Source organism: Lissotriton helveticus, chromosome 8 (genome assembly GCF_964261635.1).
Source record: "Lissotriton helveticus chromosome 8, aLisHel1.1, whole genome shotgun sequence".
Lineage (NCBI taxonomy): Eukaryota > Metazoa > Chordata > Amphibia > Caudata > Salamandridae > Lissotriton > Lissotriton helveticus.
This window is the reverse complement of record NC_136069.1, coordinates 181515166-181532929: the sequence shown is the minus strand read 5'-3', so window position 1 is coordinate 181532929 and position 17764 is coordinate 181515166. Positions and strand designations below refer to the sequence as shown.

General features: G+C 42.4%; 1 long non-coding RNA gene across 1 annotated transcript in view; it reads left to right on the top strand.

Moving 5' to 3' along the window:
• The first annotated feature begins 1475 nt into the window (after positions 1-1475).
• LOC144771532 (uncharacterized) overlaps positions 1476-17764 on the top strand; it is a 272356-nt gene continuing 256067 nt past the window's right edge. The window contains exon 1 of the long non-coding RNA XR_013599331.1: positions 1476-1713. This is a non-coding gene — a long non-coding RNA (uncharacterized LOC144771532). The remainder of the gene's footprint in view (positions 1714-17764) is intronic.

Genomic DNA, 17764 nt, shown 5'->3' with positions numbered 1-17764 from the left:
TCAAGTTCTTTGATATGAAAATAGTGAGCAATTTTGAATGCTTTATGGACGAAATTTTACCAACCATGGCAAAATCATTGTATCTAAAATTTCGCTATGGTATACTCCAAATTAAAGCTAATACAGCGAAATGGGCATGTAATAAAGACAATACGGGAAAGGATATGTCAGAAAAATGTGAATTATGTGATATGGATTCAAGGGAGGATGAGGCTCATGTTTTATTTATATGCCCCGCGTATCACCACATCCGGAAGAAATGGATAAGACCCATCTGCCGCCTTTTAGGATTAAGACAACTAAAGGAAGCAGAAAGAGTGTTTAGGGGTGACACAACTCAGGCTATTGTATTCAGCATAAGTCGATATCTCTTTGCTGTGGAAATAGCCCGTAGAAGACGGGGTCTTAAACTGTGATAGTTTATGGTTTAGAGTAACTTACCAGTTTTAATAATAATAGGTGAAGAGGGGTTTATGGGCCGTAGAATTGATGTAAAGATACTGAAACCACTTGCAAATCATGTATTTTACCTTTTGTCATATGGAATAGAAGTAATACTATATATACTATGTATATTTTAATACTGTTTTTATAATATTTTCTGGTAGTATTATTTAATGACATTATTCCTGGTATTTATTTATTTATTTTTTCAATACTGTAACTACCTTGTATAGAACGAAATCGTGATCAACTGATTATGGGAAAAATGGTCCTGATAATTCTGAAAATGTTTGCACCCCTGGTCCCAAAGAATATATATGTCTGTGTATCTTTTATGGTTTGTTTTAACCGAAATAAAGATTTTGAAATGAAATTAAATATTTTACCAGTAAGATATAGCCCACAGGTGCAAGCACAATATCATATTAATCATGAAGCTAAACACCCTGTTAGGAAGATTTTATCACAGTTAGAATATCAAGGTGTGATTGAGCCTTGTGTCTCCCCTAGGAATAATCCATTATTTCCTGTGCTTAAACCTGATCATTCTTATCATGTAGTCATAGACTATTGACATCTAAACAGCCACACAAAGACTTTTTCTGTATAGAATTCCCACAGTACAGGCTTAATAAATAATATAGTTAGTAAAATATACAAAACTACACTGGACTTTTCCAATTTTTTTTCTGTCAAAATAGAGAACCTGGAAGCCAGAATTTGACAGTTTTCTTAGCTTTAAGAACACAACAACGTTTCTGTTACTTTCCTCAAAGGTAAAGGAATAGTCCAAGTCTGTTTGCTGCCCGAGTGATGTCAATCTTAAAGGAAATTGACTCAGATGCATTGTCTTCATCTCTTCGGTTAAAGGGGGAAGATGTGTTGTATCCTGCTCTTCGTCCTTCCTTGTCCTTTCTTAGTGTCTTGTACTCTGCTGCTCTGCCAGTCTCTGTGAGGTCATCCACTGTTCTATTTGTGTATGTTTAAGTGTACTGTCAGTTATTCCTGCGGCTGAGCAGCAGGGTGGCTACTCCCGGTGGGGACTTTTACTGGATTACCATTCTATTTACATACTGTACCTGATTGATTACAAAGAATAAACATACATCCTGACACAGCAACTAAGAAGTCATCATTATTTATTGGATGTTACACAGGCGACGATTGGAGAAACTGAACTACGCTTGACAGGGAATTACTTAAGAAACTAAGAGGAATTGAATTGCACCCATTTCCTATGCTTTCTACAATATCAGACAGCCTACAGAAGTAAGTTGAGCGTTGGTATGTTGCTTGGGACATGTCAAAAGTCTGCCTTCCAATCGGATATTTATTGAACTTCATATGATCTGATACTTGAAACCTGCAGATAACAAACAGATTACCGATTTGAAGGTTGGGGATTCAATATTACAAGTTTAGAGTCTTTTCAGTTTACTGAAGTGTTTGGTGCTTTTAATTGCCTCGTACCAACTTTTAAATGACTGAGAGTGAGATTGTTTATTCTGAGTGGGAAGTGGTGTCATCAGAGCTGTAAAATCAACCTGTGTTGGTGTGCTGTTAACAGTTGGTAAACATACCTGAGGGGAGCCGGAGAGTCTGTGAACCCTGCTGGGCTAAGTCATCATTTCTCAAATGAGATTTTGCAGCACGCAGCGTTTTCCTGATTTTAAATCTACTTTACCTGTGTTGGATCGAGCTACCTTTCCACAAGGATGTCAGCCCATGTACATGTGTTGAAGTTTTATGAATAATTCACACTTTAGTTGGGGGCAAGGGTCGGGTCCCGTTGTGAAGTGACTGTGAAGGTGCTGCATTTGAGTGAAATTTAAAGCAACAAACAGTGCCTGTTTGGGACTACTCCTTTTCCTGATGCCATTGCAGGCAGTTGCCCCTCACAAAGGTTTATCCAGCAGCACCTACGTGCCAAGAACCACCCGGTGCAGCTTGCGCTGTGCACGGCCATTTTAGAATCTACTTGTTTCCTGCTGTCTTGGGTTGCCAACTATGATGTGTTTTTGCCGTTTTCCTCTCAGTGGAGCTTACTTCATTCACACTTCAGTCTACCAGTCAGGGAGGAATCTCCCTCCGAAAATCTGACAACGGTGACTACATTTATTATTTAAATTTATTATGTTTGAAATATTGTCACCTGCACTTTGAATTTTTATTAATTTACGAACTGTGCTGTTTGTCTGATGATTTACAGTTTATTGTGATTAATTACCTGTTATGTGATACTTTATGCAAGCCATTTCATGCATGTCAGTTTACAATGCTTCCTTTGAATCTCAGGATGGCTCAGAGCTGGGAGGGGGGGGCATTTATGTTCTCAATATATATTTTGAGGTGCTCTATCCCGTTTGTGTTGTAGTTGTTTAGTTTACATGTCCTGAACCACTTTAGGCCTCAATTTGTTTGAGGTGTTTAATGAGCAATTTAGACGCTCAATTATTTCTATGTTTACTTGCACTGAAATGAACCATTAGATGCTCAATTTATTTGATGAGTTCATTTCCATTTGTATTTTCTAGTGATGTGTTTTTGAGGTATTTGATTCTGTTAATGCGTACTTGTGCAGAGCCACTTTCTTGCTCAATTTCCATTGAGGTACTCAATTATATTTATTCTGGTGATTATTTGTAGGAATTTTAATTCTTCTACGCTTGTTGGAGCCATTTATTTGCTCAATATCTATCGAGGTACTCCATTCTGTTTATGCTTGCTGTTAATGGGCCTTAGAGGTGCTCAGTGTTTGTGAGGAGCCGTAGATGTGCTCAGTTTTATTTATGCACACATGTTGTGAACCACTTAGGTGCTCTACTTCGCTAGAGGTGTTTTATTCTTATTGAAATACTCAGTTCTATTTATACTTACTGGTGATGAGCCTGGGGCTCAATTCTGTTGGTGCTTACGTATGCTGAACCACTTCGGTGCTCTATATTGTGGTGTTCAAATTTTATTTATGATTGACGGTACTGAACCTTTATTGCTCAATATCCATTGAGGTGTTCAGCTCCATTTTTCCGGTGAAGAATGGGTTTTCTTTCCATTTGCATTCTAATGTGGATTTTGTCAAGTGGTTTACCATAACTATTTTTAGTCATTCTTGCACTTGCTTATCCAATATGAACTACTTAGGTGATCTATTCTTTAGAGGTGTTCAAATTTATTATTGGAGTACTGTACTATTATTGCTCTATTGGTTTTGAGGTGTTCAGTTCTCATTTTGTGGAATTTTCACCTTGTGGACTTTACCACGTTTAGTCATGCTTGCATTTTTTTGTTAGCTCATGGTGTTGGTACAACTTTGTACCCTTGCCCTTTGGCGTTTACCTCATCTCACCACCATTGTGAAGAGGATGTTTATTTTTGTGCGTTTTATGTTCTTCCTTTTGTCGTAAATTGGCAGCACCTGAGTTAGCGTTTAGCTCAGCTACACGAACTTATTCTCTTAACTTGACTAAAGGTTCGGGGGCCATTTTGTATTTGGTGGCTTCCATTTTGTATGAACGTGCGGCCTCGTGGTCAGCGTGCCCTTTCGTCCTTTTTCAATGCCAATGAACCTTTAACCTGCCCAGCAACAGGCTATTTTTAGCAATGGTCAGTCGCACGCATGCGTACATCTGATCTCTGGACTAACGAGTGGTCACTCCTTAGGAATGTTCCCTAAACTGACCAGTGGTGTTAAGCCCCTCCCACATACTGGCTGTGTTCCAAAAATGCCCTTATATGTACCTAAAGTTGTTCAAAAGTATACCGTCTATCTTTTTATTGCTGTTAAACTGTATAAAAGAGGTTGCGCACCGGTGTTCGGTGTGATACTTCTTGCATTGCCGAAGGGTGCTGTAGGAATGTACCACCACCCCATGGGGTCTTAATAAACTTGTCTTTTGCATTTCCAGTTTCCGTGCCAACTTCTATTGTATGGTGTTCGAGAGATTTTGCAGAGTATGTAGGCCTGACAGAACCCGATACCTCAAATTCGCGACCACGAAGGGACTCATCGGCGACTTGGATGCCCGAAGGAGAGGTCACGACGAAGGATTGGAAATTCGCTATGGACGAGTACGCTGCCACTGAGTGACCCGAGTCTCGGCACCCACGGTGTTTTTTCCTTTCCTTCTGATCTGACCTTCCAGGTGGCGCCGGTCTTCGACTGAGATCTTGATCGTTTGGCCTGTCGTGTAGAGCCTGTTTGGCTGATTTGGCTACGGAACTTGGCAGTTGGAATCTGGACGCTTTTGAAATACTTTGGTAAGCTTATGTTTGGTAAGGTAGTCTGTTGACACTTACTGTGGCTTTTTGACTTTGAATTTGAATTTGAATTTGTATGAGTTAGCTAACGTTTGGACCTATGATTTGAATTATATGTGGAGTGCACCTCACATAGGCAGGAATGTAGGGATATTTCTCTGATTTTGAATTTGTTTGAACGGCACACCGTGCGTAAGTACACTTAAGTGCCATTTTATGTAGTATCACGCTTTCGTGAAATTATGAACATGCCTGTTCTCAGCACACTCCGAGGAATGTGCTGCTTTGGAAATGGTACCAATTATCGATTAAATGAATCTCAGCCGGCTCCCCCAGAGGGAACTCCTAATAGAGAAATGTACATAAAATTTGGTATACCTCCCATAATGTATAGTACATTATGGCATAAATATACTAGAAATGATCGTGAATTGCAATGGCCACTACATGGGTCGTACGACTTACGAAAGGTTCAGTATGTGGAACAATGTCTGTTTCAGCGCAGATCTAGACAGGATATGTTTGATTGTGTGCGTATGTGGGAGAAAGCGGTGCGAGAACGAATGAAGCGTGAGGAAGCCTTGGCGGACAAAGAGCAGCGAAAGGCTGCTCGGGATAAAGCTTTACAGTTGCAGGAGAAGGAGTTGCAGGAACAGAAAGAGAAAGAGATTCGAGAACGTAATTTGCAGGTTAATGGTCAGTTTCCTATTCGACGTCCTCTTTATCCTGTCCTTACTAATGAAATAGATGATTTCTCATTATTAGATCGTAGCCCGCCTCCGTATGTTTCGCCTACAGCTCCGCATGAGGAATCGGACGAGGATAATCAAACTGAACAGCGTACCAGGTTATCTACTGATCGTATGACGGAATTGCGTTCGATTGCTCGTAAACTTAATATAAATACTATAAATGTTTCAGAGGTTGAAAATGTTATGAGTAAATGGTCTGAGAAGGACCGATTGTATTTTTTAGATCATTTTGCAGATGAAGTTGTGGAAAGGTTTTTAATTTTAGATTTACCAACAGCTATATTGAATAAATTAAAGACGCTTGTTCCCCCTAAAAAGATTGATTGGACAGTATTGGCGTCCTGCAAACAAAAGCCGGACGAAACGGTTTCTGACTTTTTTCCGCGTTTCGAGGAAGCATTTCATGATTACAGTGGTCAATCATTGACAGAAGATACAGGCAGGCATTTGTTCGTTGATAAGTATGTAGCTAATCTCCTGCCAGAGATTGCAAAACGATTAAAGGCTAGTGAAAGTTCATGGACCACGGCAACCCCTGCCTCTTTATTGACTATGGCTCAATATTATGAACGACAAGAATTGGAGGCTAAAGAAAGTAGTGATAAGAAAGCGAAAGATTTGAAGACGAAGGTGATGTTGGCTCAGGTTTATGGTGAGAGAGGAAGTGATAGAGGTAGACGAGGATCGTATAATGCGTCTTCTCCCCGTTCTGATATTTCTGAGGATCAGTGTGCATACTGTAAGCAGTTTGGACATTGGGTTGCAGATTGTCCGGTACTTCGCGAACAGCGTAGTCAGAGGGGTCGAGGAAGTGGAAGGTCACGGAATAGTTATTCAGGACCGAGAGGTGGATCGAATGATCGTGGTAGGTTTGAAGAGAGGGGTCGTGGACAGGTTGAGCATAATACTTTTGATCGGCGGAATCAATATCAGATAGCTGAAGGAGAGAATACTGAGTCTCAGGACAATAGATATGCATAGGATTGCGTAGGATGGGGTGTGGAATCGGTTGAAGTACCAGTCAATCAGAGGGGTCCATATATATCAGCACATGTTTTGGGTTCTACTGATCAGTTTCTGGTTGATACAGGAGCTACTCGTAGCGCTCTGTCCAAACACTTGGTTCCAAGGGCTCCCCTGTCTGGCGAAACAATTACAGCAATAGGGTTCGATGGAACACCTTCTTTAAGCCCATTGTCTCAACCTCTTATCTTTCACATTGATAAATTTGTTGCCCCATGTCCGTTTCTATTATCTCCAAATACACCAGATAACATTATGGGACTAGACATGTTGAAACATTTTCGTGCAACAATACGCTGTGCCCCTGAAGGGGTGCGGGTTATTTTGAATGAGAACTATCCAGAAATTGAGAGATCATGCCTTATGCAAGAAGCAGATGCGTTAGGTTCCCTTCCTAGCACATTATGGGCTACTTCCGATACTGATGTGGGTCAGATGGTTATTCCTCCTGTACGTATTACTGTAAAGGAGGGAGAGATTTTGCCACGTGTTCCTCAGTATAAGATCTCCAGAGAAGGTGAACTGGCTTTAACACACATTGTGAATGATTTGATAACGGCGGGGGTGGTAGAAGAAGTTCCCTACAATGTTTGCAATAGTCCAATTCTTCCAATCCTAAAGAAAGATACAGATACCAAAATTTATCGTTTTATTATTGATTTGCGGGAGATTAATAAGATAGTTGTACCCCAGTATCCAGTTGTGTCTGACATTACGACCTCACTTACTTTGGTTCCATCCACATCTACTACATTCACGGTGATCGATTTGAAGAATGCCTTCTTTTCGATCCCCATACATCCTGACAGCCGATATTTGTTCGGTTTTACACTAAGTAATAAATCATATAGATTTTGTCGAGTTCCTCAAGGTTACACAGAAAGTCCTAGCATTTATAGCTAGGCTTTAAAAAGGCAGCTTGATACTTTCGATTTACAGTCTGGGGTGGCTCTTATCCAATATGTCGATGACATTTTGCTTGCTGCGGACACACAGGAGCAATGCGAGGAGAGTACACTCTCCTTACTTTCTTTTCTTGCTAAAAACAACCACAAGATATCACGGAAAAAGCTGCAATATTGTAGACCAAAGTTGACCTACCTCGGTCATCTTTTGTCTAAGGAGGGACGTGCATTAACATCAGATCGAATTCAAGCAATATTAGACACACCAGCCCCTTGCACTCAAAAGGATGTTCGTGCTTTTATAGGGTTGACGTCCTTTTGTAGGCAATGGATACTAGGATTTTCGCACATTGTAAAACCTTTGTTAGCATTACTGTCTAAAACTGCATCGATTCCCCTTGAATGGACGGATGAATGTCAGAACGCTTTTGAGCAATTGAGACAAGCTTTTTGTTCTGCGCCAGTGCTAGGTACACCAGATTATATGAAGATTTTTACATTATATGTACATGAGAAGGATGGGTGTGCATTGTCAGTCTTAGTGCAGTTACACGGAGACAAACAGAGACCTTGTGCATATTTTTCAGCAGTACTCGATCCTGTGGCTCGAGGATTGCCTGGATGTTTGAGAGCAGTTGCAGCAACAGCAGTAGCTATACGGCAGAGTGAGGGAATAGTTTTATCACACAAATTGTTGGTGTTAGTTCCCCATGCGGTAGATGCTCTATTGAACCAAACGAAAACGCAGCATCTAACCAGTGCTCGTTTAACGGGATATGAGTTAACCCTGTTGGCGCCACACATTACATTGAAGAGGTGCGCCACTTTGAACCCTGCTACTTTATTGCCATATCCTGTTACTGAGACCCAGGAGGAAGAACAACATGACTGTGTTTTTCTGACTGACGAACAAACAAAGGGTCGTGTCGATTTACAGGACACGCCACTCCCAGATGTAGATGGGGAACTGTGGGTTGATGGATCGTGTGTGAGATTGCCAGATGGTACGGCTTCCACAACCAATGCGATCACGACACTTAAAACAGTGGTAGAAACAGCACGAATACCGCAGAAATCGGCCCAAGCAGCTGAATTGATAGCTTTAACGAAAACATGTGAGTTAAGTGCTGGTCTAAGTGTGAATATCTACACTGATAGCCGTTACGCTTTTGGAGTAGTGCATGATTTTGGCCTACTCTGGAAAGAACGAGGGTTTATGACCTCGCATGGAACACACATTATGTATGGAGAGTTGGTATGTGACCTTCTAAACGCACTGTTATGTCCAAAGAAGGTGGCGATAATCAAGTGTAGTGCACATAAGAAAGTTACCGACAAAATAGGGCAAGGAAATGCTTTTGCAGACCGAATAGCGAGAGAGACTGCCATGCTGCGGAATGACTCCACTATGTATGTGGTGAGATCACAAGCTGAACGATGGCATGATGCTAGAGAAGAAATCCTAGACATACAGAAGTCAGCATCTGAAGCAGAACTCGCAAAATGGGCAACAGAGGCAGTACTAGATGATGAGGGTTGTTGGAGAAGCAAAGACATGGAGAAATGGAAATTGCCTGCTGCTTACTTGCAAGCAATGGTTCAAATGGCACATGGGCTGGCACATGTTGGAGCTCTTGCAATTACTAAATTGCTTACACGAGTCTGGGACCATCCTGAGATTGCCAGTACGGCCAGGAGAGTAGTACGGACCTGCCTGATATGCCTACAGTACAATCCTGCTAAAGGGACCTATACTCCTAAAGGAGGGTTTGTTCCACCTACTGCACCATTCGAAGTACTGCAAATGGATTACATCCAGCTGGAGCGCTGTAATAACCTCAAGTATGTCCTAGTGGTGGTGTGTGCCTTCAGCAAGTGGATTGAGGCTTACCCTACGAAGGATAATACAGCATTGACAACAGCTAAGGTGTTACTTAAAGAGTACTTCCCGCGTTATGGTGTTTGTAAATTTTTGTGGAATGATAATGGTCCTCATTTTGTTGGGAAAGTAGTGGAGCATGTTTTGAAAGGATTGGGAATTAAGCAAACATTTCATGCTGTATTCCACCCGCAGTCAGCAGGTCTAGTGGAGAGATACAATGCGACTTTGAAGCTGAAGCTAGCAAAGATTGTGGCATCCACGTCCTTGAAGTAGCCGGATGCTTTGCCTTTGGCCTTGCTGTCTATCAGATCAGTACCACATTCCCGATCTGGCCTCACACCCTATGAAGTGGTGTTTGGAAGGCCTATGAATATTTGGGGAGTTCCAAAGCCTCGATTGATACATGATGTGCCTTGTATAATGATGAACGATTATTTGGCACGATTAACAAATGATTTACTTTCTATTCATCAACAGGTTCGAGAAGCGCTCCCCGACAATTCCATTGGAGAGGCTCATGATCTTCGTCCTGGCAACCACGTGATGGTCCGTTCGTTCGAGAGATCCAGCAGTTTGGAGCCGAGGTGGCGTGGCCCTGAACAGGTACTGCTGGCAACGCGAACGGCTGTGCGCGTCACGAACAAGAAGCGGTGGATACACTCAACGCACTGCCGACGTGTCTCTCCGGATCTGGTGGACCCTACTGTACTGTCTGACTGCCGAGACATCTTGGACGCGGAGAAGAGCCCAGCTGTTACGTCTTATGAGTCGGAGGGAGCCTTCCCGGACCGCACTGTTTCTGGTGGAGTGAAGTACAATCTGCGGCTAAGGAAATAATAATTTTTGTATTTTTGTGACTGGTTGGTAACCGTTCCGAGGTTTGTGAAAACGGAAGCCAGGAATATCAAGGGGGGGGGGATCAGTTCTGCCAGTGTAGCGACACCCGTCTTGAATCTTGGAGAAGACACCAGCGGCAGCCTCGGTTCTCAGCACCACATTTTTATTTTTTAGTTTGGTTCTTGAAATCTTGTTCTTTGTACTATGGCACCTATGACATTGAGAAATAGAAGAGTTTTGGGTGCAGTTCTTTTTGTTGTGACAATAGTGGTAATAGCAGTGATAGCTTGGACTATAGAAAGACTGTTTCCTGCACGGGACTATTTACTGCCTACCACTCCAATTCCATCTGAACCTTTCCATTTTACTTTGCCCTATCATGAAGAAAGACATAGACAGACTTATTTGAATAACAGTTTCATTCAAATTTTGCACCACACACACAACATGACCAACACATCAAATTGTTGGGTATGTGGGATGTTGCCTGGACATCAAAAGAAAGGAGGAACACCGCTTATTCCTCTTCCCTTTTCGCACAATGGTTCGTGTAATGCTTGGTATACTCTTCTCTTTACCTTGAGATGGCCGACAAAAGGTGGACTACTTTTCCGATTGAATAAAGTCTGCTACAATGATCGAGATGGTTATCCACAAGCGGAAGGAACTAAATTTGAGTGGGAAGAATATCGACCGGACAATGTATCTACACCTCGTATATTCACTAATCAGAGACTTACGAATATGTCTAGTTTACATGTTATTACCGTAATTGATACAAAAGCAGATCTTTGTGTCCGAAATAAAGGAACAATTCCGGTAGGGAGGAGCGAATGTAATACTACTTTAACATTTGATGCACCGAATGGAATTTCTTTTGTGGCCTCACGAAACACTTATTTTATTTGTGGAAACAAAGGTTACCATCGTCTTCCTCTTGGATGGTTAGGGACATGTTATGTATCCTTCGTATTGCCCCCTGTGTTTATTGCCCCACCTATGTATCATAATGATTTTGTATTGTATCATGATTTTTTATTGAACAGAGTGAAGAGAACATTGGACCTTGATAGCATTGACCAAACCGATACTTCCCTGCAGCAATATGTGGATTTTAATTTGGGTCTCTTTTCTTTTGTTGGTGCTGCTTTAAACAGCAGGAAAATAAGGCGGCTAACACGTGTTGTGGAAGCAGTCGCTAATGAAACTGCTTCCGCTTTAGGGAACATAACTGAAGAACTTCAGATCACGAGAATTGTTACGCTTCAGAACCGAATGGTTCTGGATGTTGTGTTAGCTGATCGTGGGGGTGCATGCCGCATCATCGGAAGTAGTTGTTGTGTTTACGTACCAGATAATTCACCATCTGTATATGATGCTATTTCCAAATTGCACAAAATAGCTGTTGAGATTCATACTGACAATGGTACTTGGACATTTTCTGGTTGGTTCTGGACTATGCTTAATACATGGGGTTGGAAACTGTTAACGGTTCTATGTGTAATTATTGGGATGTTCTTCTTTTGTTGTTTATGTATCCAATGTGGTCCTACTTTATGTTCCGTATGCCTTACTGCCTGTATTCCATCTAAATGAGCTCTTGCTACAAAGGTACAAATGAGTAATGCCGAAATAAGGAAGATCATGATGATTGACATAGATGACGAACATCCGGATTACTTCCATTATGAGGTAGCTTCAGCTAAACGCTAAAAGGGCCGTCTGTCGTAAATTGGCAGCACCTGAGTTAGCGTTTAGCTCAGCTACACAAACTTATTCTCTTAACTTGACTAAAGGTTCGGGGGCCATTTTGTATTTGGTGGCTTCCATTTTGTATGAACGTGTGGCCTCGTGGTCAGCGTGCCCTTTCGTCCTTTTTCAATGCCAATGAACCTTTAGCCTGCCCAGCAACAGGCTATTTTTAGCAATGGTCAGTCCCACGCATGCGTACATCTGATCTCTGGACTAACGAGTGGTCACTCCTTAGGAATGTTCCCTAAAGTGACCAGTGGTGTTAAGCCCCTCCCACATACTGGCTGTGTTCCAAAAATGCCCTTATATGTACCTAAAGTTGTTCAAAAGTATACCGCCTATCTTTTTATTGCTGTTAAACTGTATAAAAGAGGTCGCGCACCGGTGTTCGGTGTGATACTTCTTGCATTGCCGAAGGGTGCTGTAGGAATGTACCACCACCCCATGGGGTCTTAATAAACTTGTCTTTTGCATTTCCAGTTTCCGTGCCAACTTCTATTGTATGGTGTTCGAGAGATTTTGCAGAGTATGTAGGCCTGACAGAACCCGATACCTCACTTTCTTCTGCTCTTCTGCTCTCTGTTTTATCTTCTTCATCTCTTCGATTAAAGGGGGAAGGTGTGTTGTATCCTGCTCGTCCTCCTTCTTTGTCCTTTCTTAGTGTCTTGTACTCTGCTGCTCAGCCAGCCTCTGTGAGGTCATCCACTGTTCTATTTGTGTATGTTTAAGTGTACTGTCAGTTATTCCTGAGGCTGAGCAGCAGGGTGTCCCTGATTGATTGATTACAAAGAATAAACATAGGTGCCGCTCGCAAGCCGTAGACACTTGTGGACTCTTCTGCCCTGCTCTCCCTGGAGCCCTGCTTGTGGCCTGAAGGAGCATACTGCTCAGTGCTCTCCCGAGGCTGAGAAAGTCCAAGGACATCGCGGGTACTGTTGGTCAGCGAAGTCGGGCCGAGACTGCGAGGCCCAGCATTCCGAACGGCTAGGCACACGCCGCAGCTGGAGGCTCTTCCCCGCCCCGCCTCTCAGCAGTTCCAGAAAATGGCTTGCGGCACCCGCTTCGCGGGTGCTGCTCGCAAGCCGTAGACACTTGTGGACTCTTCTGCCCTGCTCTCCCTGGAGCCCTGCTTGCCGCCTGAAGGAGCATACTGCTCAGTGCTCTCCCGAGGCTGAGAAAGTCCAAGGACTTCGCGGGTACTGTTGGTTAGCGAGGTCGGGCCGGGACTGCGAGGCCCAGCATTCTGAGCGGCTAGGCACGCGCCGCAGCTGGAGCCTCTTCCCCGCCCCGCCTCTTCCTCTCCCTACTTGATTCCTCCCATCCCCGCGAACGCGGGACGCGCGCGGGACGAAGACCGGGGCGAAGCCCGGGCAAAGGGCGGGCCGTCTGTGGCCGTCAGGGGCTGCAGGAGGCTGGGCTGGGCCCATCCTCTAACATCTGGCTCAGGACCTCTTCCTGTTCTCTGGACTCTGTCTCAGTAAGTCGCCCTTCATTCGACTTTATTAACTGCTAGTGCCAAGGTCCATTATACTTTCGGGACTCTCTAAGAAGCCGTCAATACTGACCAAGATTCATTTATTTATTATTTCCTACTTATTGTTGATTCCAGAATGTCTATGTGTACTTCTAATTCCTTACCCTCTACCGTAGGGGTCTCTATACTAGGCCCTTTAGATAAATATTTTGTCAGGGCTAGTCGAGAGATAGACAAGGAAATTGCCCTGGCAGAGAAACGCGCTGAGCGCCGTCTATCCATTGAACTCCTTAAAAATCATCCAGAGAAGCGGTTGCCACCAGGCTCCTTGGCGCAAGCAGTCACTCCAGCATGTGCAACTGGTCCTGATCCAGTGCAGAATGTTTCTCTTCCCTTAGACCATCCACGGGTTGCTGCACCTAGGGACAGCTGTGACAGGCTGGAGAGTATGGAGAGAAATGTTGTGAGTAGCGGCGGCTACCCACCAGTCTGTGCGCTCAATAAACGTTGAAACACTGGAGTTTCTTCAACTGAATAAAGTTTATTCAAACATGATCTTGTGATTTTTCAAAAATCAATTCTTATTTGAAAAATTTCATGAATTCTTTTCATCTGATCATAATGTTCATCTTATAATCCAAGTTACGACATGCTTGCAGTTATTTACATCCACCCAATGCATTTCGGGTCATAAGAATAGGACCCTTCGTCAGGGGTCTGAAAATAAGGGTCAAAACAGAACCAAATGAGTTACTCCACACACATAATAAGTTTCTCAACATTTGCATTACTCATTCATCATGCCAATACGCAATTGTCTGTGGGCTGCATGCGGGATGGGGAACTTGTGATGGATGGAACACCAATTTGTTGGCTATACGACGTAACGTGCCTGAACCCTGTGCATTATTAATGTATTTTCGATGGAAGCTCACTACCCAGTATTACACCAAAGGTTGTACGACATGGAACCAAAATAGAATATTACTCGCAAACAGAAGGTTGGACAAAGTGGAAACCATTACAAACAAACACTCACGTTAGTGCCGCAACATGCTGGATCTTAAAAATTCTCGAGTAGTTGACCCGTGAATATGTCGCGCTGTGATTAGTACAGAGGTTAGTCACGTGTTGCATTCTAGTGAACCAATGGGCAGGCGGTATGTCGGTGAACCCTCACCATGTGACCCGAGTAAAACAGCTTCAAACGCGGAAGTGAATGACGCGAACCCGTGTTCGAAAATCCTATGCGGATGATGTGATATCACAAATGCGTTAAAAAATGTAATGACAAACTGACAACGAGCATGCAAGTAAATTAAATGCGTATATCCATACTTAACAAATAAATGCTGCACAATATACTAGACAAAATTTCAAACAGTCAAAAGGGTACAAAGGACTAGGTCAAGCCAATGCATAATGATACAAAGTTCTGTGTCAACTATAAAAAACAAGAAAGTTCAATCCGGTCATTCATCCCGAATGGATGCATGGAATTCAATTTTCTGATCCAAAAGAACTCTGCTCTTAGTCTCTGTTTTAAAGGGTCCATGTCTCGACGTTGTGGGATGCACTCCAACACCATGAACTTCAACTGTGCAATTTGATGGCCTGCTTCCTTCCAATGACAGGCTATGTTGGATTTCATATTGGCAAGCCGTATATTACATTTGTGTTCTGTGATGCGGACCTTTATTTTGCGTTCCGTTTGACCCACATATACTTTGCCACAAGGGCATTTGATGACATATATACAATTCATGGTGTCACACGTACTAGAATGACGGAGTTCAATGATGTGACCTTTCGTGGGATGCCTGAAAGTTTTCCCTTCTATCACGTTGTTACAATGGGTGCAATTGTGGCATTTAAGCATTCCTCTCCAGTTGTGAGTCGTTGTTTTTGGTGAATTCAATAGTTCTTTCAGATTTTTCGATCTTTGAAAAGCAAATGTGATTTCACTACTGTACAGGTCCTTGAGATCCGGTTCAGTTGTGATCAATGGCCAATGAGTATTGATAATTTTTTTGATTCTAGGTGATTCTGCAGAATACTTCAGAACACATACAGTCTTTTTTTCAACATCTTTATCTTTGGTTGAAATGTCTGCTATTTCAAAGCTTCCACCCTGACGCTTTAAGAAAGCATCTACCAACGTCCCAATATGTCAGGCTAAAAAGAATCACCACGAATGAAACGGATTTAAAGGAATCAATGCAAGCACAGACAACCAAGTACTGACAAAGAGGTTATCCACAAGATATTTTGGATACGTCGCTGCGGAAGGTTGAAAAATTAACCAGATATACTTTGTTACTAACCAAAGATAAAGATGTTGAAAAAAAGACTGTATGTGTTCTGAAGTATTCTGCAGAATCACCTAGAATCAAAAAAATTATCAATACTCATTGGCCATTGATCACAACTGAACCGGATCTCAAGGACCTGTACAGTAGTGAAATCACATTTGCTTTTCAAAGATCGAAAAATCTGAAAGAACTATTGAATTCACCAAAAACAACGACTCACAACTGGAGAGGAATGCTTAAATGCCACAATTGCACCCATTGTAACAACGTGATAGAAGGGAAAACTTTCAGGCATCCCACGAAAGGTCACATCATTGAACTCCGTCATTCTAGTACGTGTGACACCATGAATTGTATATATGTCATCAAAGGCCCTTGTGGCAAAGTATATGTGGGTCAAACGGAACGCAAAATAAAGGTCCGCATCACAGAACACAAAAGTAATATACGGCTTGCCAATATGAAATCCAACATAGCCTGTCATTGGAAGGAAGCAGGCCATCAAATCGCACAGTTGAAGTTCATGGTGTTGGAGTGCATCCCACAACGTCGAGACATGGACCCCTTAAAACAGAGACTAAGAGCAGAGTTCTTTTGGATCAGAAAATTGAATTCCATGCATCCATTCGGGATGAATGACCGGATTGAACTTTCTTGTTTTTTATAGTTGACACAGAACTTTGTATCATTATGCATTGGCTTGACCTAGTCCTTTGTACCCTTATGACTGTTTGAAATTTTGTCTAGTATATTGTGAAGCATTTATTTGTTAAGTATGGATATACGCATTTAATTTACTTGCATGCTCGTTGTCAGTTTGTCATTACATTTTTTAACGCATTTGTGATATCACATCATCCGCATAGGATTTTCGAACACGGGTTCGCGTCATTCACTTCCGCATTTGAAGCTGTTTTACTCGGGTCACATGGTGAGGGTTCACCGACATACCCTAACTAATAACAAAAAATAGTGGTGGGTCAAAAGTAAACCGAATTTCTATGCAATTGACAATATGTGCTGAAAAGAATATTTAGTGACAGTATTTCACTAAAAACTGTGAGGTACCTCATTCATGATTGAGAAAAATACCCATCAGTAGCTGATCCTTGGCGCCCTTTTCATCATATGGGTTCCTTCAAACCATGAAGGAAGGTTGTTTGACTCCAGTTTAGTTCGTTTTACACAAGAAAGGAACCAATGACAACTTAACTGGGTCCCAGGGGGCTACTGTAAAGCAGTGCATATAAAATATGTGTATAAGTGCAAACAGTGAAGGATTGTGCTCTTAGTGGATTTGAAATTAGATAAGCATGAGGAAAATATGTTTATTACGGACCTCGATGTTTCTAAAGAATAAAAAAGTAGTGCGAAATTGGTAGTTTTAACTAATGGCTACCAATAATTTGTGGTCGACATGTTTCTGCAGATTTGTAGGATCCCACAGGTATCCACTGCATTCCTCAGGACCTATGTCGCTACTGCTTATAATTGTGAGAATTTAAAAAGGAACTTTTTCACCTGGGTTCTATTGAAGAATCATTCTCCCGGCTGGATATTCACATTCAGACATGAACACATAGTCAAAAACAAAGAAAGATAGACAAAAAATTAGTATATATCCGATATCCAATGTCACACATTAATTGGTATATCATATCTACAAAGAAAGAAGATATATTATTCAATTCTCTTTCTTGTTCTGTTAATACTAGTTTTACAAAGATAAAAGTAAAGTAAAGTCCACATTTGTAAAGCGCACAATCACCCGTAAGGGTCTCTAGGCGCTGAGGGGCCGTCGGGAAGATTAAGCAAGCTATTGCCCAGAGTCACATGGTGCTGGGCTGACCTGCCGCCGGAGCCGGGGATCGAGCCGTGGTCCCCAGATCCCAGCGTCAGTCGCCCTGGCCGCGGCGCCACACCTCTTCCACTAGATACCTCATAGCGATCTCTGTTCTCTCACTTACCAATCAATGCAGGAGAGTAAGGCCTGACCTCACCTAGCAGATAGCGCAGGTAGTTGAAGCACCACTCTAAAGGGGAAGAAAGACGAACAATGACATGTCAGCCACTGCTGACTTCACAACACAATCACTTCTATCTCTGGTGTTTCTGTGGTTTGCGGA